This window comes from Dinoponera quadriceps, unplaced genomic scaffold (genome assembly GCF_001313825.1).
Source record: "Dinoponera quadriceps isolate SergipeBrazil2010 unplaced genomic scaffold, ASM131382v1 scaffold587, whole genome shotgun sequence".
Lineage (NCBI taxonomy): Eukaryota > Metazoa > Arthropoda > Insecta > Hymenoptera > Formicidae > Dinoponera > Dinoponera quadriceps.
In genome coordinates, this window is record NW_014554777.1 from 637,023 (window position 1) to 659,047 (window position 22,025).

The 22,025-nt window shown below is 49.3% G+C and overlaps 1 protein-coding gene and 1 long non-coding RNA gene across 4 annotated transcripts in view; one reads left to right on the forward strand and one right to left on the reverse strand.

Moving 5' to 3' along the window:
- LOC106741764 (DE-cadherin) overlaps positions 1–22,025 on the forward strand; it is a 156,497-nt gene that overhangs the window by 34,301 nt on the left and 100,171 nt on the right. The gene's annotated exons all lie outside the window — the stretch shown is intronic.
- Positions 19,610–22,025, reverse strand: part of LOC106741766 — a 60,642-nt gene continuing 58,226 nt past the window's right edge. The window contains exon 2 of the long non-coding RNA XR_001374210.1: positions 19,610–20,025. This is a non-coding gene — a long non-coding RNA (uncharacterized LOC106741766). The remainder of the gene's footprint in view (positions 20,026–22,025) is intronic.

A 22,025-nucleotide genomic window follows, 5' to 3' on the forward strand; every position in this document is an offset into this window, starting at 1 on the left:
ATCGTGTCTCACGTTCTCGCGACTACGACACGCGTATCAACCGTGGTGATTATTCCATCGCGATTATTCCATCTGTGAGCCGGTTGCGCGCCGCTGCAAGCGCGAGTACGAGTGCGTCGCGATGTAATATTAAACGTATAGAACGAAACTGTTTATAACTCTGCGAGACGAGGTCAAGCCCTCGAAAGTGTCGAACGCGAATTAACTGTAAAGTTCGGAAATATAACTGAGTTGAAATTTTAGTCCTAGTTTAAGTCTAATTTAGATCTACGTTAAGTGTTAAAAGGTCTTCTATTATGCTCCTTTGGTATCACAAATGAGGAAGTTATTGCCGTTTTCTCCACATTGAAGGCTTAATGTAAAATTTAGAATTTCGATTCGGGTAGCGTCTTTGTTCCGACAGAAGGTACAAATTGAAAATGTTTGTGTTACTTTAACATGTGGAATATTAAATTATGTAGAAAATGTTAGAAAGTACGTAAATATATTCAAGTGACGTATTCATCTTGTTAACTTATTAAAAAGAAGGAGTTATTTGGGATTACAAGAATTAAGTGGAAAATAAATAAAGGTAAACGAGGATAAGTAATTAGACATAAAAGACTGTGATGGCTAGGACAGAAGATAATAAGAGAAGCATTGTTTTTGCGGTGATATTTGTATATTAGATTTTAGCTAGTTAAGCCCGGTCGAAAAGGAAGCGATCAGGGAAGTTCCCAGTGAGTTGGGAGGAGGCTGATTATGGCCTTATGGCTTACTGGAGCGTTCAAACCTATCTAGAAGCTTGCTTTCTGGACGTTTGCTTGCTGCTTTGCAGTGCGTTCATCAATTGGAAGCTTCCTGTGAGTTTCCCGCACGTTACACGCTCGATATGTAATTGTTCATTTTGTGAACGCTTTCCTTTGTCGAAATATATGTCTTGTTAACACATCATCCTTTGACTTATTCACCTTGTTAAAGTAACACAAAAATTTGAGTGGATCGTTTGTAACACAAATTTTTCCGTGTATGATTTTTTTTTCTAGCGAATGCAAACTATCGATAAAGCCCGAAAGAGTTTCAACGGTCGAGCTGAAGAAATTTACAATGTTCATTCAAATATGTTTTATCGCCTGGAGCAGAATTGTCGGGAAAGGATGAAAAAATGAAGGTCCTTGAACGACAAAGATTCGAAAATAAACCTGCGACGGATGCCGCTCGCGACGTACGTGTACACAACATTCGCGTGCGCTCACACACACACACACACACTAGCGAGCAATAAGTGATGTGCGGTCGTAATTTTCTTCATGGAAGCGCCAAAGTCGGCCCACGTCAGGTGTTCCTGCGCGGTGAGTGTGTCGCGGCTCCGATGACGTCACCCGCATTCTTGACTCTTGTGTCACACGTTGCGATCGTTAGCTCTTGTACGAGTTCCTTCGCTCAGCTCGGGCGTTATGCATATGGATTCATACGGGTTAACGTTGTCGTCGGTCGCCCCGTTTCATCGCGCAGATAGAATTTTCGTTGCCCTTTATGACACACACGTCTGGAAAGGAGTCACGATACGAAGCGATCGATCGAGCGCGTTTAATGATGAAACCACGCTTTGAGGGTCGCGGCGACATTGATACCTGCGACATTGATGGCGCCGGTCCCGTCGCAGCTTTGTTTCTTCGGTAATTACGGCGGTGACCCGTGTAATAACGGCTAGCCTATGCGCGAGGAAAATATATGCGATATCAGCGCTTGCTTTATGCACCGTGATTGACTCACTTAGCAATGTAATTACATATAAATATGGTCCTCTCTCTCTTTTGTCACGCACCGTTCACAAGATACAACATGAGAATTAATACGCTACTTCCTGCCGGCCGGCGCGTTAGACTGGTATCGCTCTCACGAATTCTTTTATCGGCGTTCGAGCTGTAACGTATCATTATCGCGTCGTAATTTCATAATTCCGATTAACCGTCGTATTATCTCCCGATAACCGGCGACGATCTTCCGACGTCGCTAGGTACTAAGCAGCGTGAAACCGCATGAAACATCTTTCACGATATCGCCCGGGGACTCTTCCGCGAAGTCGTGAAAGATGTTTTATGCGCCTTTTCCGCGTAATCGGTACCAGTCGTATTCAGGATCGGGGCGAAATTGTTCTCAAATCGTTGCCGGAGCGCCGGCGATGTTTCGCGGAGGAGAGCCTGTAGTACGTAGTACCCTTAATGCCGTGGCCACGCGAATCCGCAGGGAATTATGCTGCGGTTGTACGGACGCGCCTCGTATTATTTATGGGGTCGCGTTCGGTTACGTAGGAACCGAATATCACTACGGACGGTTTATATACGGTCACCCCCCGGCTACATCGCGTGACGTTTTCGAAGGCGAAAGATGACAAGAGCCGAGACCACGGAAACCTGCATAATGTAAGAGCTGCCGTATGCTTCTATACTGAGAGAGAGAGAAAGAGAGAGAGAGAGAGAGAGAGAGACGAAGTAAGGGAAGGTAAGGAAGAGGATAAGGGTGAATGAGGGAGTCCTCCACAAGACAGGCGCAGTGGCGAAGTTTGTTACGCGAAACTTGCGAGAAACCAAATCTTGGGCGAGTTTCCGTAGCCGATACCTACCTACCAACCTATCTACCTACCTACCTACCTACCTATCTATGTACCTACCTACCAGCTCGCCCTCGCCCTTGCTGTTGCTCGTCTCTCCCGCTCGTTCGTTTCGATAGTTGATCTCACTCGAACAATACCGCACGGCAACCTCGTCTCTATCGTGAGAAAGTAAGGAGGAAGAGTGGGGGGAGGTGGAAGGGCTATCGATTACTCCGAGTCGCTTCATAATTAATGCGCCTCGTACGCTGCAAAGCCTCACTTGCGCGCGAGGGGTTACGCGAAAATGAGCGCGTTAAAAATGTATCGGTAAAGAGTGTTTGATATTATTTCGAGCGACTGCGCGCGCCGATTATACGTGCCGACTGGACCGACCGATCGCTCCTGTGCTCGCACTTGATACCGGCATGCATTAATCATCGGAGACGTGTGTAATTATTGACTCATCGCCGCACCCGAATGTATCAGCATTTCTAATAGATTACTTACCTACTTACTCGTTTAGTTCACTTTAGACACCGATGTCTGCGCATCGATTATAATTACGTCTGTCAATATATTCCCGATGATCATATTTAATAATTTCCCCTTCGCCCCGCCTGTCTCGTTTACAGCCGAGTTTACCGTTTCAAGGCGTTTCTTTCGGTGGCCGCCCTCTTAAGAAATTTATTAATAAATATAAATTTATTAACGGACCTTCTACGAATCTAGTCGAGCATAAAAGCACATTAAAGATCTACAATGTGCTCTTTGCGTCTCGTTTCTTGCTCTCCATCTTTTTTCTGTAGGAACCTCTATTTACTTATGGAAAAGAGATAGAGGGCAAAGAACAAGATGCAAAGAGCACGTTGTAGATCAGACGTAACGATTAACGAAGCTAATAGTGGGAGCCCCGAGGACGACGGTCGTAACAACGACAATAATTGTAGACACATCGCGCTTGGTCTGTACGGGATTTTTACGTATCACTCGCGAACGAGAGAGAGAGAAGCTTGTGCACTCTCGACGATCAAACGCGGGGCGTTCACCGTACTGTCGTTTCTCAGTGTGATAAATTGCGGAATGGGGCGACGCTTTGCGATCGGTCTAAGGGGAGCTGCACGCACACCTGTTACTGCATTGGTTGAATGTAATGAATGTAAACGCCTCCCTCGACACGCCGCATTAAAAATGAATATATAACGGCGAAAAAAAGTCACGATGAGACTCTCCCCCTCACCATCTCTCTCTCTCTCTCTCTCTCTGCCCGTCCCTCGTTCCGCGATCGCGCATGCAGCGTTCGCTCACCCTTGTTCTCGAGCCTAGTGGAACGTTGGACGTGGGGGGATTTCGTACTTAATTGTCCCACGTCCCTCGCCATAACGTGAGAATGGCGAACAAAAGGGGGACCGCGCTGCGTTCGTGAGAAACACGTCGGATGCACTTCAGGTGCAGTCCTGCCGGCGCTAGAGCCTCGTTGCGAACGGTGAGCGCGCTCTGAGCATAAAATTGATCTAGGACCGGCGTCGTAGTCATTTTAACGATCGCAATAACACCTCCCGCCGCACCTCGCCGCAACTAGTCCCGCCGAATAGCAACGGAACGACGTGTAATTTTGAGAGAGAGAGAGAGCTTGTACAGAGCTCTTGGAGTTTAACGTGAACGTCGCGCGAACGGACACCTCGCACCGTCGAATCCACGACAGTCGGTCGTGAACGAGGCGTCGTTACTCCGGACGTCGTCTGTGCCGTCGACAGGAGGCGACTGAGAACGCGCACGGAATTTCGCACGCGACCGGACGTCTCTCTCTCTCTCTCTCTCTCTTTCGAGTCAGCCGCGCAGCGGAAGCGGGGAGAAAGAGAAAGGCCGGCAAATTTTCACGGGGCAAAAGATTAGATAATTTTCGGACTGCCTCGCGCGCGAGGCTGGTGGGAAGTCGGAAAGGTGATACGTCGTCTTGGCGGTAGCTACTAACACGCCGCACACCGGCGCGGTAATGAGCTAAAGTAATGGAGATTGGTGCACCACGAGGTCATGCGCCGGAGTCACTCGCGCTCTAGTAGGTGAAAGCTACTCACGTGTGCGAGCGGCTCAAGCAGGTTGTGTACGCGTCGTGTACCATTCTCATACACACGTGTGTAGTTCTGTTGCGAGTACACACGTAATAGAATACCATAGATACATATGTACGTGCGTGTATACACGCGTACGTATATTCGCATGCGCATATACACGTGCACAGCGCGTAATAGAACCCCGTAATACCTGGCGCGACGTAAGACGTGTCGGGAACCGCGCGTACGACTGGCTCGTAGGTGGCCAAGTTAACCACTAACTCATTAATGTAAGTAGCTGAAATAGCTTCCCTCTCGGCGGAGACGGTGTGTGTGACAGCGGTGGTACTAGGTTGCGGCACTCTCCGTCGGGTCAGCTAGCCATTGTAAATTGTAAGGTAACTTAATTAGCCCCCGGAGAACGATCGCGTTTGAGATCGTGCGGCAACGAACGAAAGACATTTCCCTTTTTCCCTTCGCTTTTCGCCTGTCTTTCTTTCTCCCCTTTCTACCTTCCCTTTCTTTCTTTTTCCCTCTTTTTTCCCTCCCCCCCCCCCTTTTTTTTCTTCCTCCTACAGCCCGATCCCGCGGATAGCTTAAATTCGTGCGGCACGAAGGGGCCGGGCGGTGGCTCCGTGAGACGGCGCCGTAAAGTAGAAACGCTCGCTCGCGAATGCGCGTCTACGTTAAAGCGCCGGTATCCGCTCCGAGAAGCGGAAACGCGGGCCGATACGTCCTCGGAATATTCCATCGGATCCGCGCGAAACGACCTAGCCGGGATTCATCGCGCGTTAACGCGCTCGGGAATTTTCCTCCGGTCTTAATTGAATTTCGTCCAATCCGATTTCCAGGTGGCGCGTTCGCTCGGTATTAGTTCTTTTGTTTATTTAGTTCCGCTCGGCGTGCTTCGCGCCGCGAGAGGGATGAAACGCGCGTGCGACACAGTCTCATTCAGCTCGAGATTAGGTCCCATTGGGTCGGGGCGAAATGTGCGAAGATGATTAAAATAAGCTTCCGCGGAAAGAAGCTCTCGGCGGCGGCGGCAGATCGCCGGGTCGTCGCGAGTGGTGGTACGGAGGAGCTTCCGTGATAAATCTGTCTTTCGTCGTAAGCGGAGGAATTTCTCCGCAGGCGCCAGCCACTCATACATCAAACGGCTTCGCGCTCTCGTTCGAGAAATTCACTAATTTTATCTCGGCCGAGTGCGATTCGAGCTTTCCACTAGAACGCGGCCGGCGGGAGTTAGCGCGACTACGGCGACTGACCGGGTTACATCGCTCCCCGTCGCCGCCCCTCGTCCGCGCTTTCCCCGTGCCAGGAATTTCAAGCGGGACGTAGTGGAACGGGAACAAAGGCCGATGTCGGTGAGCTTCAAAGTGACTGACGGAACGGGGGTGGGAGCAGACACGCTTATTTAAATATTTACCATTAGCGATCGCTTTTGACACTTACCTCGAATAAGGGAGCAGTCGCGATGGAGCCCGGCAAGTGACGCGCGGCCGACGTATTGTTTCGTGATTTGTGGCCCCGCGGTTTCGAGCCGCCCGTCATATCTGGCTTCGTGTCAATTGTGAGCCGTGGAAATTGCGCGCGCACGCGAGAGAGAGAGGCTGTCGGCGACAGTCGTGCGTCTGTCTCGCTCGAATCCTTAATTCATCGATCCCGCGGTATCGGAACGGTTCATAAAAGAGCGAGAAAATATCAGCGCGTTCGGAACGTCCGCGATCGCCCAAGAACCACGTGTCTTCATCCGATTTTCAGTCTTATCCTTTAATCCGAAAATTTACCCCGTAAATCGCTTTATTATATATTATTACAGATATAAGAATCCCTTATCGCCGTGTAATATAAAGGAGTAGCTCTTTAATCTAAAGATCAAAGAGAGAGAGAGTCGAATGGCGAGTCTCCTTAATCTGAAGATTTCATTTGTAAAATAGTATCGTCGATTATATCGTCCTTTAAGAATCCTCATCACGCCGGGTAATGAAAAGAAGCGGCGAAGAGATCGCCATTGACGTCCCAATTGTGTCGACGTTGATGGGTTCAATTTGATAAAAATGACGCAGCGCGGGATAAACTTAAAAAAGAAGGAAAGATGGTTAATCTCTCGGAAATTATAGTCATTCTCGTCCGCTGGCTACATTTTTTGCTGTTCTAATGACAGCGAGAAAGTTCCAGTGGCGGCACAAGGCGCGTACAAGGTTATTATCATTAACATTTCGCGGCAGCGCTCGCTGCAAAAATGGTTCTCCGACTATGATTATTTCGCCATGAAATTATAGTCACAAAATAGCGAACTGCTTTTCTTTTCTCCTGCGTGGTAAGCGCCGTGAGTTCGCGATAGTTAAACTTAGTAACGTCGCGCGTTATTACGTGCTCTCGATGCTGCCAGCCGCCGGGGATGCGCATTCGTCTCGCGCAAAATTATTGCGTCGCGTGATCGAAGTAGTATTCGATAGTGCACGCCGTGGCGATTATCCCGTACCTGTTATATATTGACCCGCAATGTATATCTCGTAATGCGGGTTACTAGATCATAATTATCATTGCATATACGCGCCGGCATGTTACCGGCTTAATTAGTATGCTAATTTTCGTTCGTTCCCGCGGCCGCACGATCTTTTGCTGCCGGGGAATCCACTTCTCTATTCCGGATTGCGTATTATTCTTACGTACTCGCGCTCGCTTCTGGAGATAATTGGTCGTCGGGGGTGCTACTTTACGACGGGAGTAGAGTGAAATGCGCGATGAATTCGCCGCGTTTAACACACCCGTCGCCGATTTCTTTGTCGGCGAATGACGCAATGAACGTGTAGCGAATTATATCCGCCAGCGTATAATTCCGCCGCAAATTAAACTCGGTATATTTATCGCGCCCGTTATCGACTTATTTGTCGCCCGAATAGGCAACATTATTGAGTGCAACCCAAATCTGTGAACCAAATTTTACTCACAAATGGAGCGTATTGAAGTGAACAGAAAAAAGGAGAACGGGAAAGTTAAGTGTACCTAAAAATGGACAATTACCGCGGTTACAAAAATGAACGTCGTGTGTAAAATATTCCTCTAATACCGGCATCATCGTCCGTGCATGGTACTTAGCTCCGTTTTTACGTCAAATCTTCGAATTATAGAACTATACAGGCGGTTCGATCGCGATTTTCCATTGTTACGCGCTCGCATATCCCGGTCGGATATTTGCAATAAAAAAAGAACCGCTACGAAAACTTTTTTTCAATACAGCCGTCCGTATCCGAAAAATAAACGCAATTTTTTGTCTCTGGCCTCCTATGATGGTGTTTTAATACCGTCTGAATACACACGAATTTTCCAGGGCGCTGCAGAATTTTGCAAACGCAAGGAGAATCCTTTGTGCCGTATCTCTCTCGCGCGCGCGCGTAGTCTGTTTTTTTTTTTGTTGCGGCGAGATACACCGTATCCGTCAGAATGATTGTGCGTGACGCAGAGTTAAATGTAACGGATTACCGCGACTCGGTGAAATGACACCGAGCTCCACCGGAGCGCGCGAATTTTCATCGGGGAGGAACGGGCCGATCGCTCGGGGCACGTACAGGACCGATGAAAACTTCACGCGGGCGTGAATCCTTTTTCCGACGGTGCCGCGTTGTATACGTCTGCACGTGTGTACGCGCGAGAGAACGTTCCCCGCATTGAATAAATATAGGTGCGTTTTAGGGACGAGAGATAGAGAAAGATAGACAGCGCGCGCGCGTTCGGCGTTCATCGTTAAGCGTCAATACTCCGCCCGCCAAATTGCCTGTAAATCCCACATTTTTTTTCTCACCTCGTAGATATTCGAGATTTATGCAGGACACCCTTTTAAGCGTTTTGAATACAAACCGGATTCGCAGATGGTGCGCACGCATACCAACTAACCCCGCGTGTGCCGGGCGCTTGTCCGGCGTGTACACTCGCGCGGAGGAATTGAAAGCGGCGCGCGCGCGCGGTGTTTGCTAAATATTGAAAGTTACTCGCTCTTGCAAACGCGCGAGCCGTGAACCTCGTTAAGCGCTCGTTATAACGTAAAAAGCACAGGTAAAACGGTGCGCCAGCGGGTTGGCCGACCACCACCGCCACGCAACCCCCTCCTTCCGGGAGGCTACCGAAATAATTTGTCACGCACGCGTTGCGGAGGAGCGAATTGAATCGGCCAGCGCATGATCGGACTGTTACACGATTCATTAAAGAGCGATTAAAATTCCTCCTCCTCCTCTTTTTGCCTGCCTTCCTTCACCCTTTTTATCGTCGACGGGAGGCGCGCGTAATTACCGTCAGCGTGTGCGCGCGAGTGCGCACATCGTCTTCCCCGACGACTACGTATATCCGTTTCCCGTTTACGAAGGAGCGCGTGACGGCCGATCGACTCGTTCCTTTGTTCGGCCGTGGTCGCGCGATGACGAGGATGAGAAGAGGCTTTCGTGAAGGCACAGAAAGGAAACGCCGAGGGGAACGGGAACGGAGGGAGACGGAGGCGGTATTAGAAACGGAAGACGCGCTTTTAAATGTCTCGGAGCTATCGAGCCCTTCATCTCCGCGATATGCGTGGCACAAATACGTCCAGCGATATGCGCGTGTGTGAGTACTATTATATCGCTTCATTTTTCATGACGTACGCTTCGACAGAGCCTTAACATTTACTAGAAATGAATTCACTAGTCTCTTCAATTGTTCGCATCGTGTTCGGCACATGCACACGGGTGAAATGTTTTTGCTGGCACGGTAAATTGTTACTACAGCGACAAGAAGATTTTTTTAAGAGTATTAATTGCTAATTGTGCCAACTAAATGCTATCCCGGGTCGAAATCATACAGTTTTGCATTAAGTCTTCAAAAGTCTTCCATTGTATTCCCTTTGATGCTATAAATGGTAAGTTTTTTTCGTTTTCTTTACTTGAAGACTTAATGTGTAAAATTTAAAATTCCCCCCCGAGTGGTTTACATCCTCTTTGTAGCGTCAAAGGAGTATTATTAGTGCTCCTTTAATGCAACAAATGGGAAATTATTTCCCGTTTTCATGAAGATTTAATCTATAACTAAAATATCTAAGTAGACTTAATATAGGACTGAAATTTCGACTCGAGATTCCTGTCGCAACGACGTTTTGCTACAACAGTAAAATAATTTTTTCCGTGCATGTTCTTTTTCCACTTCAACTTCTTCGTAAGAATGGCTATTGGATATTCGAGTTTCCTTCTACGTCAGTTTTTAACATTATTACTGTTGGTTATTCGACTAATTTGTTATTCCGATAGTTGGGCGTATATATTATACAATATTAAACTGTATCTCTAGCATTATATATCCAGATACGATGTGGAAACGATTAAAAAGATTAATGAGCTTTTATCTAGTTATTAATGCTTTATTGAAGATTAATGTACGTAGACGACGATTATCGCTTTGGTGTGTTCAATGTATTATGTAACGCGGAAACTCGATTTTGCTCGCGAGAATAACTCTTGCAAGACGTAACGCGGCTTATACATCAGAGAATAATTACGCTCGGTTGCGTCAATTCGTTTCGATGTACGCCGCGCGATATTTCACGTCGATATTTATTATCGTGAGCGGGCACGCGCTGAAATTACATCGTATAAACAGCCGATCGTCGATCTTCTCCGCGGTGTTCTCCTTTCCCAAAAATGCTCAGCGGTCCTCTCGGTGAACGCTGCTGCCTGTTATCGTTCCTCGGTGACTTTCACACGTCGTATAAAAGACCCGAGCGAAACGTACATCCGCACATAAAATTGCGATATCTAACGGGCGCCGGGGCGAATTAAAAAAAAATGAACGAGGTAAAAAGGAGAAAAAGAAATAACAACGCGAACGTGGGCGACGTTATCTACTGGAGAACATTTTTATAAAAATACACACGGGAAACACGACAAACATGAGTCCACCCCCGAAATTGAATTGCGTCGGTGACGGTAGTAAAAAACCGGTAGGTCGCGTGTTTTTCTATTTTTCGGCTGGGGGATCGCCGGAGCGAAAAGTTCTCGCGTGTGATTTTCGGCTCCTGAAGTCTGCCGTTAACATCGCTCGCAATCTCTTTCCCGCCGGCAGCTGCCATGTTACTCTTCCACGGGTCGTTCAACGCGCATTAGTATATTGTCCATACGTCCGATTATGCTCGAGCGGACCGGAGAGCGCGAAGTTGGGTCGTAACTCGACTGTGACAACTTTCGCGAAAGTCCATCTTTCGCGACGCGCTGGTGGCCCCGAGAGCGCACGCCGATACGACGCAATTAACCCGCCTCAAAATGAATTTGCGACAGTCCGGCGACCGCCCTGTCTCCCCCCATGCTCTCGCCGCCCTACTCGGGATAATTGGCCCGAAATATCCAGCGGATGCTTTTATTCCGCCTGCGCCGTGAAGCACTTTTCGTTTTTAACCAGCGAGAAGTAATTACCGTCGCCGCGCCGGTGAGCAGAATTATTCGCCGGGTAATCTAACGCGAGAAGAGAGAAGAACGAGAGAAGAGAGAGAGAGAGAGAATGATTCGTTCTTGTGCAAAACTCGATACTTGTTCGACGGTACGTCGACGCAATTGTGTCGGTAAGTAAATAACAATAGTCGACGACGACGTCAACGACGACCATGACGACTAGGACGGAGATGATGACAGAGTTCAGTTGTCCTCCTTCGCCCCGCCGAGAATCCATTGTGCGATTCGATCTGATTCGGCGAGCGCGACGCGGCGACGAAGCGGAGGTACCGCATTTATTAAATGCATGCGACGAGACTCTAACGTTACTACACGTTGTTGCCTCTTTTACATCGTGAATTGCGGTAAACATTCGTTACGTCTCGCTTTAATTGCATCCTCAAGCCGACATTGTCCTCTGACGGTAACAATTGCGTGCTCGGTCTCCCGTTTTCTTTTCTCTGGGGGGGTTTTTTTTTTTTATTTCTCTTCCTTTCTCAGCGGATTCGAGTAGCAAGTCCTAGAAGCTTTGTCTGCCAACCGCATCGCGATGCAAACCTAATTACGTGAAACCTCAATTTTCGACCTTGTCAACGCCGGCGTATGTGTTTGTATGCGTGTGTGGTTAATGAATATCGATTCGCTCCGACGTTGGTTACAAGCTGGTTAGCGAAATATTTGCTGTCATTAGGATTGTCCCATAATCGCGCTAATTATTTCTGAATAATGTATAATCTTTGTCCGCAAAGCGGACGAGCTTTGCGTCACTGCAAGAAAATCGGAAATATTAGTTTGGCCGTCGCGCAAACCGCACAATGGCGGGCCATTGATCTCTCCACATTCCGTGGAATCCACAATGCACACGCGTGACATTATTAAAATATATATTCGTTCGACGTTTTTAAAAGGTATCGGTGAGACGTTCAGACGAGATCAATGGTATGGGGAGGGCGCGAGAAAGAGACACAGGGCAGAGATGCCGAGTCGCGCGGTCGAAGGGCGGCACCCCCTATCGATAATCGCTAATTTAAATAACGTGAAAGATTGAAATATGCAAAAATTTCCAAAGAAAGGGAACGGATCGGCTTCGCGATGTAGATAGAAATGAAAAAAGGGCAAAAGGAATCCCTGTGATGGGACGTGCTCAAAATGCGCGGAACGTTCGGAAAGGATCGATTGTGATTTAAAAGTGGAATAAAAGGAGCGCTCTCTTTTCGCCGAATGAAAGAATGAAAGGCGGGACGACGGCGCGTATAAGTCCGCTCCGTGTAGCAATATGTCGAGAAAAACGGATAAATTCAAAATACACGGTACACACAGCCGGCAGCCTTTTAACCGACAGAATGGATAATACGGACTTTCCATCACAACCTGCGCGCGCGCGAGTAATCTTTATATCTGATTTCTGCATACATGCGCGCCGCGCGCACACACGCCGGTTCGATCGAGCTTTGTTGAGCTACACGTCGCGCGACAAACTTTGTTTACGCCGATAATATAATTTTTGCAGATTAGCAAACGGATTGTTATCGACAGCAATTTTATAGCTCTCGCGACGTATAACGCATTTAACGCTTTCATCCCATTTTCCCCGGCCCGAAACGGGATTTCGCATCACGTGGCGCAAATGAGGTCTGCTACGACGAAATTTTGCGTAACACATTCCTGTATCAACGCACCGTAACAACGCTACGGAATATATGAGGGAATCTAGTTACCAAGTTTTCCACCGAGCCGTTCCCGTATTCCTCCCGCCGCATTGTCGGCGATGAATCGTCCCTTTACGAACCGCGCACTAACAATGACGGATAAACGCGCAAAGTGCGAGCAACGTCGAAAGGCGAACATCGGCGCCCGACGAATATCGGCCGGTTGGGAGTAAGAATAATGTGTAATTAAAACTCCTGCAATTAGGGGCGCAAAGTACAGCTGGCTGTTGGACTGCATCTTCAGCGGTCGGCGCCGAGGGGAGAAGGGGCGGGCGAGCTGAGTCGATAAACACGCGGCGCGTCCTTTCCGCTGCGAAATTATTTCCCCCGCAAACCTATCGCGCGTTCTAGGTACGTACATTTTGTCGTGATTACTCGCCGCTCGTGAGAAGATTAAGTTTTTCCCCGATATGCATGTCTCTACGCGTGGGACGACGCGGCGCGCGAAGGAGGAGTAGGAGGAGACGTTGTGTATATATATATATATATATATATATGTGTGTACACACACACACATATATATAGGGAAGCGCGCTATGCGGCGCACGTCGTTTGCAGAAATTTTGGATTTACGTCCAACTACAAACACGTGATCTTAATGGTTCTCCCACGGCAATTGGGGGTGACCGTGCGACTGACGTCGGGGGGTCGTTACTGCTCCCTCCATTTCGCTGTCTCCTTCTCCCTCTATCCTTCTCTCTGCGACCGGATAATCTAACGTCTTGTACGTACGAAATATTGGGATACAGAACATATTGCATCCGCGCTTCGATAACTATGCAAAATCGATCGGTTGGAAAGAATGGATAGGGAAGTCCAAATTATAAGATATTAAACGCGCTCCTTGCGACCCGCGCGCCGCATTCGAAGCCGACGCGGAGAATAATTTCCGATGGCACGTCGCGAAATGTAAAATCGCGCTATGCAGATCCCCCTTTCTCTCTCTCTTCTCGATGTATCGCACGCGATCAATCGGCGAGTACAGCTCGAGCATTCAGCTCGCTAAATGATTCCCCGTGTCCGGGGGTTTTTCATCGTTCATACAGCGCGCAACTGAAGTCTCCCGGCGTATCAATTCAGATAGAAGGAAATCGTCGCAGGAAATTGCTAAATCCGAATGAAACTGCGCGAAACATTTGCGCGCGCGGACGAAGGGGGGAGAAAGAGAGCAAGCGTGCGCCCGCGAATCGCGGCGATATTGAAAGCGCGAAACCCGATTGTGCTCTCCCGAGATAAATACGATTGTCGGGCGAGGGAGCGAGCGAGCGAGTGAACGAACGAGCGCGATATCGCGACAAGTTCACTTTCGTCTTTATCATCCCGCGCGTAGTCCGAGCGTCGCGGAAATCAATTTTTCCCCGATAGTGGATCCCGAGAAGGCGCGCCCGAGTGGATGGGCGCCTTCGGGACTTCGATTCGCAGGCGATCCGCCTCTCAATGGGCCTCTCCCGTTGGATTTGAATGGGTCGTTCGCGATGCTTCTCGCTGAAAGGGACGCGCGATGATCGTAGCGCTCGCACGCGTACACTCTCACTTCTATAAATACGCTCTCGAAAAGGGACGCTTTAAGCCCAGCTGACGCCGATACGCGGCACGAAATGCACGCGTGCGATAATTTATTTGTGCGTCCTGAGACGCGCGCGGCGGGTGTACGCGGGCGTGCGCCGTGAGCGTGTAAATTCGTGTGTGTGTGTGTGTGTGAGCGAGCGAGCGAACGGGCGAGTCTGAAACGAGTTCTCGATGTGCCTGGGCGCGTTACACGGGATAACTAGCCGGAGTCTCTTCTAATGGCTCTAAAAATAAATCCCGCGTGCAACGGACGCGACCCGAAGGCCGTTCTCCGCGCGTATACACGCGAGGAGAGCAACCTCGGTTTTCCTCTCGGTGCGTGCCTGCATCACCGCGGCGGAGTCGACTCGCACACGGTCGCCGCTAACTCGCGGCCCTGCGAATCACAAGCGCGAGATAACCGACAACGAGAAGGCAACCGGACGTCTTGTGCTCGCGCGAGGCGGCGGCCGAGGGGTCGTCGTGCATACGGATATAAATTGTTCGCGTCCTTGCGGAGTTCGAGTCACGGAACGAAATCGCTCATCCTTGCTCGAGGATATTGATGTTGTTGAAGCGACTGAGGTGGTACGGTACCACTTGGACGTCGTAACGCCGTGGCGAAACGCGCAGTTTCTAACGTTGGTATGCCATTTTTCTCGACGAAAAGAAAGTTTCCAACGGAGTCGTTAATTGAGCTTAATTTCTTTCCTCCTTTTTTCTCCCCCCCTCTTCGTTCTCTTTTTTCATTCCTTCCTCTCTTTCTTTCCCTCTCCCTTTCTCTCTCCCCTTTCCGACAAGCACGAAATTCTTATCGATCCGATCGTTATTTGATCGTTCCGTCTTTATTACTGCAACATCGAGGAAAAAGAAAGTAGCGTGACGTCGGAACGGAAATTCTCGGAGCGCTGCGTCATCTCATAGCATAGCTGTAGAGATATTCCCAAGGTTGTGAGTGCGATTATGTCGAGGAAGAGGGAGAAGAAGAGACGGAGGTGGAGGAGGAGGAGGAGAGAGAGAGAGAGAGAGAAGAAAATTCCATGTTGCAACACGGTACTGGGTTTCTTAACTATATCGCGGATGCATTAATAACTTGCTTTTTGTACCGTCAGACATACGCGCCGGAATCACTCGGTGTCAGGTAATATGTCCATTTGCAAGTCAGATTTTCCATTTTCCGAAGCTCTCGAAATTACGGCCGCGCGCGGGCGCAAAAATATTCGCAAAATATATGCAAAATTGTCGACGTGGGCTATTGAAAAAAAGAATTTGTAATTTCTTTTATGATAATTCTCTCATGGTAGCGAAAAGCGCAAAAGGAGAATGCCCCTTCTCCCAATCTAACTTTCTCGTTCCATTTCCAAACCGCGGCAAGTTTTATTATCCCGATAATATCGTGCGACACGTCGGGAGATGTCCGTGGCGAAACTCGCGAACTCTCAAGTCCATCGCCGGTCCGTCAATTTGAAATTCAAAGGGACAAAAACATTTGTCGCGAAACTTCGGGAGCGCGTTTGCATCGAAATGGATTTCTATCATTGCGGCCTCGCGACGCCACTTTAAAAAATCACGGAGCATGCTTCTCCCATTTCCCGGCCGTTCCATTTATATCCCTCTCGCCGGCGGGTTCCGGTGCTGAGGGGATCGACAAAAGGGAAGCCCGAAGTGTATTCTTCATGAAATATTAAATCCATCTTCATCCGTTGTTGACTTAAATCGAGTCATCCGGCGACTTCTCCGTCGAATCTTGTTCTTTTGCAAATCCCGTTACGGTAAAAGGGGGTCAATTTAAGAGTGGAAATTGTTGCGACGATGCTACGCGCATTCTAGTTAGATTTCGAGCTTCCCTGTCCACTCGCTCGCGCGCGTTCCGACGCCAACGACGAGGAAAATTAGACGAGCACCCGCCGCGGCACGGATTCGGGACATCTGGCGGGAAAATTCGTGACGCGTGGAAAATGCGTTCGTCAAGGGTGTAATCGCGGAGGGGTCAACTGCCCCCAGCGAGGGTGGCGCTCCGTGCGAGAGACTCGTGCTCCGACAAGGTGTGTGCTCTTTTGACGAACCAACGCGAACGTAATGTTTCTCGTTGACGTGCTCGCCGATACGACCCACCCTCTCGTTCCCCCTCGTCGGCGAATGCGATCGATTATTTTCTTCTAGGACTCAGTCGCTTGTGCGTAGCGGAATAATAGCGAAGTGTCATTATCCGTGTTCCTAGGATCGTCACGCTCAAACTACTCGGAAGCAAGCGGTAGTCTTCGCTTTGAAAGAGAGAGGAAGAAAGAGAGAGAGAGAGAGAGAGAGAGAGGGAGGAAAAAGAGAGCCGGTCGTTGCAACAATCTGAATTAAACAAGTCCGCCTTACGAAGTCGCCGTCCTTTTTAGATAAGAATCGTACTTATGACACGGAGAAAGGAAATTAACTTGACGAAAGTTTGCCCCGAGCGACGCTCGTTTGCGCGTCCTTTGCCCCTAAAGTAATTATTATCCGAAATCCGAACGAGACGGACGAGGGGCAGAGACACCGGGGCCTCCGAATCCGTCGTTAGCCGTGACGCACGTCCGGGACGCACCGAATTCGGTGTGAGAGCTCCTTTTATATCGCACACCCCGCGATACTGCGAGAGTCTGCGGGAATATGGGGGGACGGAGCGAACGTGTGCGGGGGAACCAATAGAACAAAGTGGATTCTCGGTCTATGAGTCACCGTTGCGTACACTCAATATACACGAGCGCGCGCGTACGCACGCAGACATCGACGACTGAATGCACCATCGACCGGCTAATGCACGAAGGCTACGGGGGGCGAGCAAAAGGGGAGATAGAGGGGGGGAGGAGGAACGTCATTGTGGAATGGTATGCGTGGCGGAGAGATGGATGGAAGAGCGGGTAGAAGTGAAAATAGGTAGGTCTCCTACGAGGGAGAGATGCCCCGCGCGAGTTACAGAGAAGGACGGAAAAAAGTCTGCGCGTGTAGCCACGTGTCTATGTGTGTGTATGTGTGTGCGTATGGTAACTTATCGATCTGTATTCGTTAACAGAGACCCTTCGCGAGAAGCCTGCTGCACCCCGCTTTTCTCGATTGCGTACCGGACGTCGGGCGTCCACCCTTACTCGGGGCGGACGTGCGTTGTTCCGCGTCTAGAATGAGATGGTCATTATTATCCGACGATATCAACCTTGCTCGTTGCATTAGTCAAACCGTTCTCGCGCGAGAACTCGTCGTCCGGAGAGACTTCTCAGCGAGGACTCTCCTTTTCTCACGGCTGTCCTGTATCGGAAAATCTTCGGGCGCTGCAGACAAGTATAAAGGAGAAAGAGGTAATCGGCCGGTCACAATCGGTTCGTTTCGCCGTGAAATCTTTTTGTGAATATGCGCACAGCTGCATCTTGCAATTTTCGCGGCTGTTGAGCACCATGGAAGCGGTCCTAATTAGATTCAGCGCCGGGAAATGGACGTATAGTACGGCTCGATTTATCGCCGCGATCGCGGCGCTTCTATCAATTTGATTCCGCGATAAGAACGCGCGAGTGTCTATTGTCGGCGCGTCACGTCGGCGGGTTTCGTGAATGTTACGCGCGCCGGAAACGACGGGCTATGGTTTTGTCAGGAGAGCCAAAATCAACGTGGCATATCGCCGTCCATCGTGCTGACAGTGCATTCGCGACTACTACCGCTGACGCGCGCGCGCGGGGAAGTTCCGCCGCGCGCGAGATGGAATATTTCTTGAAATCTTATTCAAATCATTTCGAACAGAAACTCTCTCGTCCATTCTCTCTCTCTCTCTCGTCCGTCCCAGTCGAGGGTGAAAAATTCGCGCGAAAACTTCCGCCATAAAATTTTTATGAGATCTATTCATTAAAAGTTCAAAGAGCACGAAGAGCTTCCGATGGTCCCGCCGAGTTATCGATATACAAGTAAAATGCAAGTTCCTTCGGGAATTATACGTTGTTTCGCGTCCAGAACCGGCCGCGTTTCTCAAGCCGTTCCGATTCACCGATGATAGTCGTCGAAGAAGAGCGGTTCTGCGTGAGCTCACGGTTGCGTCGAGTTCGATGACACGACGGGAGTTAGGAATGCAGCCGACACTTACGTATCGACGCCTCGCTCGATATTTTGTAAAAAATATTCTTTTCTCCTTCTTCTCCCCTCTCCCCTCTCCTTCATCATTCACTCTCTCTTTATCTGTCTTTCCCCTGCTCCCCTCGCTCGCTATTATCCGTTACGTGACAACGGATTCGACGCCGGTAAATATCAATATAGAATAATTCGTTTCTTTTAGTAAAACCCACACCGTGGCTTTTTTTTTTTCAATTATTTATCCGGGGAATTCACAATGTTATTTAAAGCGTGTGATCCTATTTGTTCTGCCGCAGTAGAAAAGCCATTAACTACAAGTGGCACGATATAAATTGTATCAATTACGTTAAAACGCATTACTCCAAACAATTACACACTGTTTATCTAATAATACCGTTACTCGCGAATTTGCGCACGAATCTTCTACTGCGGAGCGGAGGGGGGAAGGGGAGAAGGAGGGGGGCGAAGTTTGGCGATGGAAGTTCCGCAAGTTTTACCCCGCCAGCTCAGCAGCCGGTTTCCGCACTATATTACAATAGATCCGCCTTTCTCATAAAACCAGAGCTGTCTTCCATTCTCGCATAATTAACGCTCGCGAGCTCTCTCGCCCGCTCGCGAAATTCACCGCCGCGCGAAGAAAACTAATTCCGATATTAATTAATGCGCGCCGACACAGTTCCGCCGAGGATATCCGCGATATGCGCGCGGTGAGAGTCGCCGAAAAAAAAGGTTGCCGCGTCGCGTCCCCGCGCGTGTTACGTACGCTGTGTATGCGTACGCGCTCGCCAAAATTCACAGCTGCCGTGACCGGAACACCAACGACAACGTCATCAACATTACGACTGCGAAACAGTTCGGCGTCATCATTCTTCATGACGCGTATACGCGGCGGTATAAACGGCCGGAGTGTCAATTACGAGTTGGTGGGGCTTCCAGTGGCTCTCCCCTGGCTGGCCGGCACGAGCGATGCCGCGCTTGGTGTTGGTATTTAATTGTTGAAACACCCTGTAGTATGGTAACACGTTGGTATCAGAGGCCAAGTAAAACGCGCATAAAGTTCGTGCACCCGTGGTGTTTGAGTTTACACAGAAACGCTTACCTAATCGAAAGGGAGCAGCAGAGCCCGTCCGACCATGCGAATTCGACGCGCACGTGTTTGCGTGCACGTTTCTCGTATATGAAATTATGGCGATAGAATCGGTGATAAATCCGGATATATTTCATCCTTTGGCGGAAATACTCGAGCCGACCTCGATTCGGCGATGCCAGACGTGTTTCTTTATTGACGAAAAAATTCGGGCCGAATAAGCGTTCTACAATGTAAATTCTATCGCATAAATTGCCACAATGGACCACCGGCGACTTGACTCCCTCTTCTTCTTCTTCTTCTTCACGCCCGTTCCAGCTCGCATTTCTTTCGATCCTCCTTCTCCTCTGCCACCGTCACCGTCTTCGTCGCCGTTGTCCTCGTGCTGATAGCTCGCTCGACGTAATCCGGACTACGTAATTCATGCTTCCGCCTTCCACGCCCCGACGTCCCCGACGACCGTCGGCTGTGATTATCGGGAAAGTCAGTCCGTAGGAGAGAGCCGATGCCGTCGTGGCGAATGACTCTAAAATTGCATACGCATAATAACTCAGTTTGCTGCCGTCAGTAAATTAAGTAATTTGCCTATCCAATTTTGAAACGGCTCATCCGCCGTTCCCACCGCCGAATTCTGCTGAATTATGCTGGCGGCATAATTGCTTGCCGCAGATGGTACATTAAATTCCATGGCGGACAACGTGCTAATTTTTCGCAATTAAATTTCCAGAGATAAGTAGATAAACATATGTCTCTACGTATTGAACGAAACGCTGAACGGTGAAAAACACTCAGGGGAGACGAATGAGTTGATATCAAAATAACATTAACGTATTGTACAACGTTTGCAACGAATGATAAAGCCCCCGAAAGCTCGTAAAAGCTCGAGTAACAAAGCTCGATGGGATATACAAATTTGAACCTTTTGAAAAAACGGGAAAACAGTATCACCTTATTAACATGTATACAAACTGCGAATTCAAGCGTGTAATTTCATACACTTATATGTGTAAAATCATGTAGTCACTTTTCACGCATTTCTACGCGTGTTACTACTATACTTTTACACACGTAAGTATATAAAATTACACACTTGGATTTGCAGTGTAGATTCGAGCGATGGGACTTACTCGCCTCGCAGTCGCGTGCTCCGTTTGGCGTACCGCGTGAATATCGCGATCACGTTGCCCGCTTTTCAGCCGACATACTTGCACACGCGGCCGAAACAATTTCCAAACACATTAAATTTATATATCGTAACACATTTCGCCCCCGATATCGCGCATCCAATGGACGAAGTTCTCCGGGGTGTGTCGTGTAAAATACAACGGCCGATGTAAACGCGCGCGCGCGCGAGCAACGGCGATAGCATCACGCGCGAGATCGCGTCGGGGAATCTTAATCCGTCGCCAATTAAAATCCCTCGCGTCTTAGACGGTGGTAATTTGGCGTTTCGCGGGGCAAAGTCGGCGAGACTCGACACGATACCCGACATCGTCTACCGCCCCGACCCGCGCGCGTGCTGCTCGAGCAGATTGGGAGCAACCGGGCCGGTGTGTGGTATAAGTCGAAGCTCAAAGCTCGAAGCAGCTCGTGCAAGCTCCGATATCGCGTGTTTCGGCCGGCACAGTTAGTGCCTCGAAACTCGAGCAGCTGCATGCGCACACACGCGTGTACACCAGAGGGAGGAATACGGGATACACGAGTCCCGCGCGCGTCCCTCGCTCGATCGTAATTTTCGACAGCGCGATAAAATGGCAGCCCGATACACTCTCTTCGCCACGGGCCTTTTTAATTTCATTCCTAGCGCCCGATTATTCATTGTTGCTGACGTCACCGTCCCCCCCCCCTCCCCACGTTATCGTACATGTTTCAAACCTCGCAATCGCGACCGGCTAAATTATGAACTGCAGCTCCGATAACTCGCCTCGTCGGCCTCGCGTAATAACGATCGGACGTGTTATTTTGTGCGCGGCGCGACACGGCCCTCTAATCGGAATTTCAGACGGCAGGTGCGAAGTACGTGGCGGAACTTCTTTCCGCGGTCGTGGCGGTAATTCCGAGTGGATTTTTCATTCCGGCTCTCCTAGTTCGCGCGACGAGGGATCTCGCCGGGGCCCCGCGCGCGGTTTTCCGCGCGCATTTCCGCTGCATTTCTGTTTTAAGAGTTCCCGGTAATTAAGTCTCGAGATAGATTTTTGAAGTAAATTTTCCGCCGGCGAACTACTTGAAAACGTTATTACTTTACTTTTATTATTCATTTACATTTCTAAAACTTCAATCGTGGGAATCATACAAAATTTCCGGCTTTAAATAGATCGCTAATTCAGCCGCGAGTCGAGGCGCGCTGTGAAAGGATCGGGCGGAATTTACGATGCGAAACGAAATCCCAGTGCATACACATCTCGTCGCACACGCATTAATATATACTCGCGTAGCATTATCGGGGCCGCGGAAAATCTCTCAAGATCTCCGCCGGGATCCGCCCAATTTATTGCCGCCGCGTCATCGTCGCCTCCGCTCGCGACC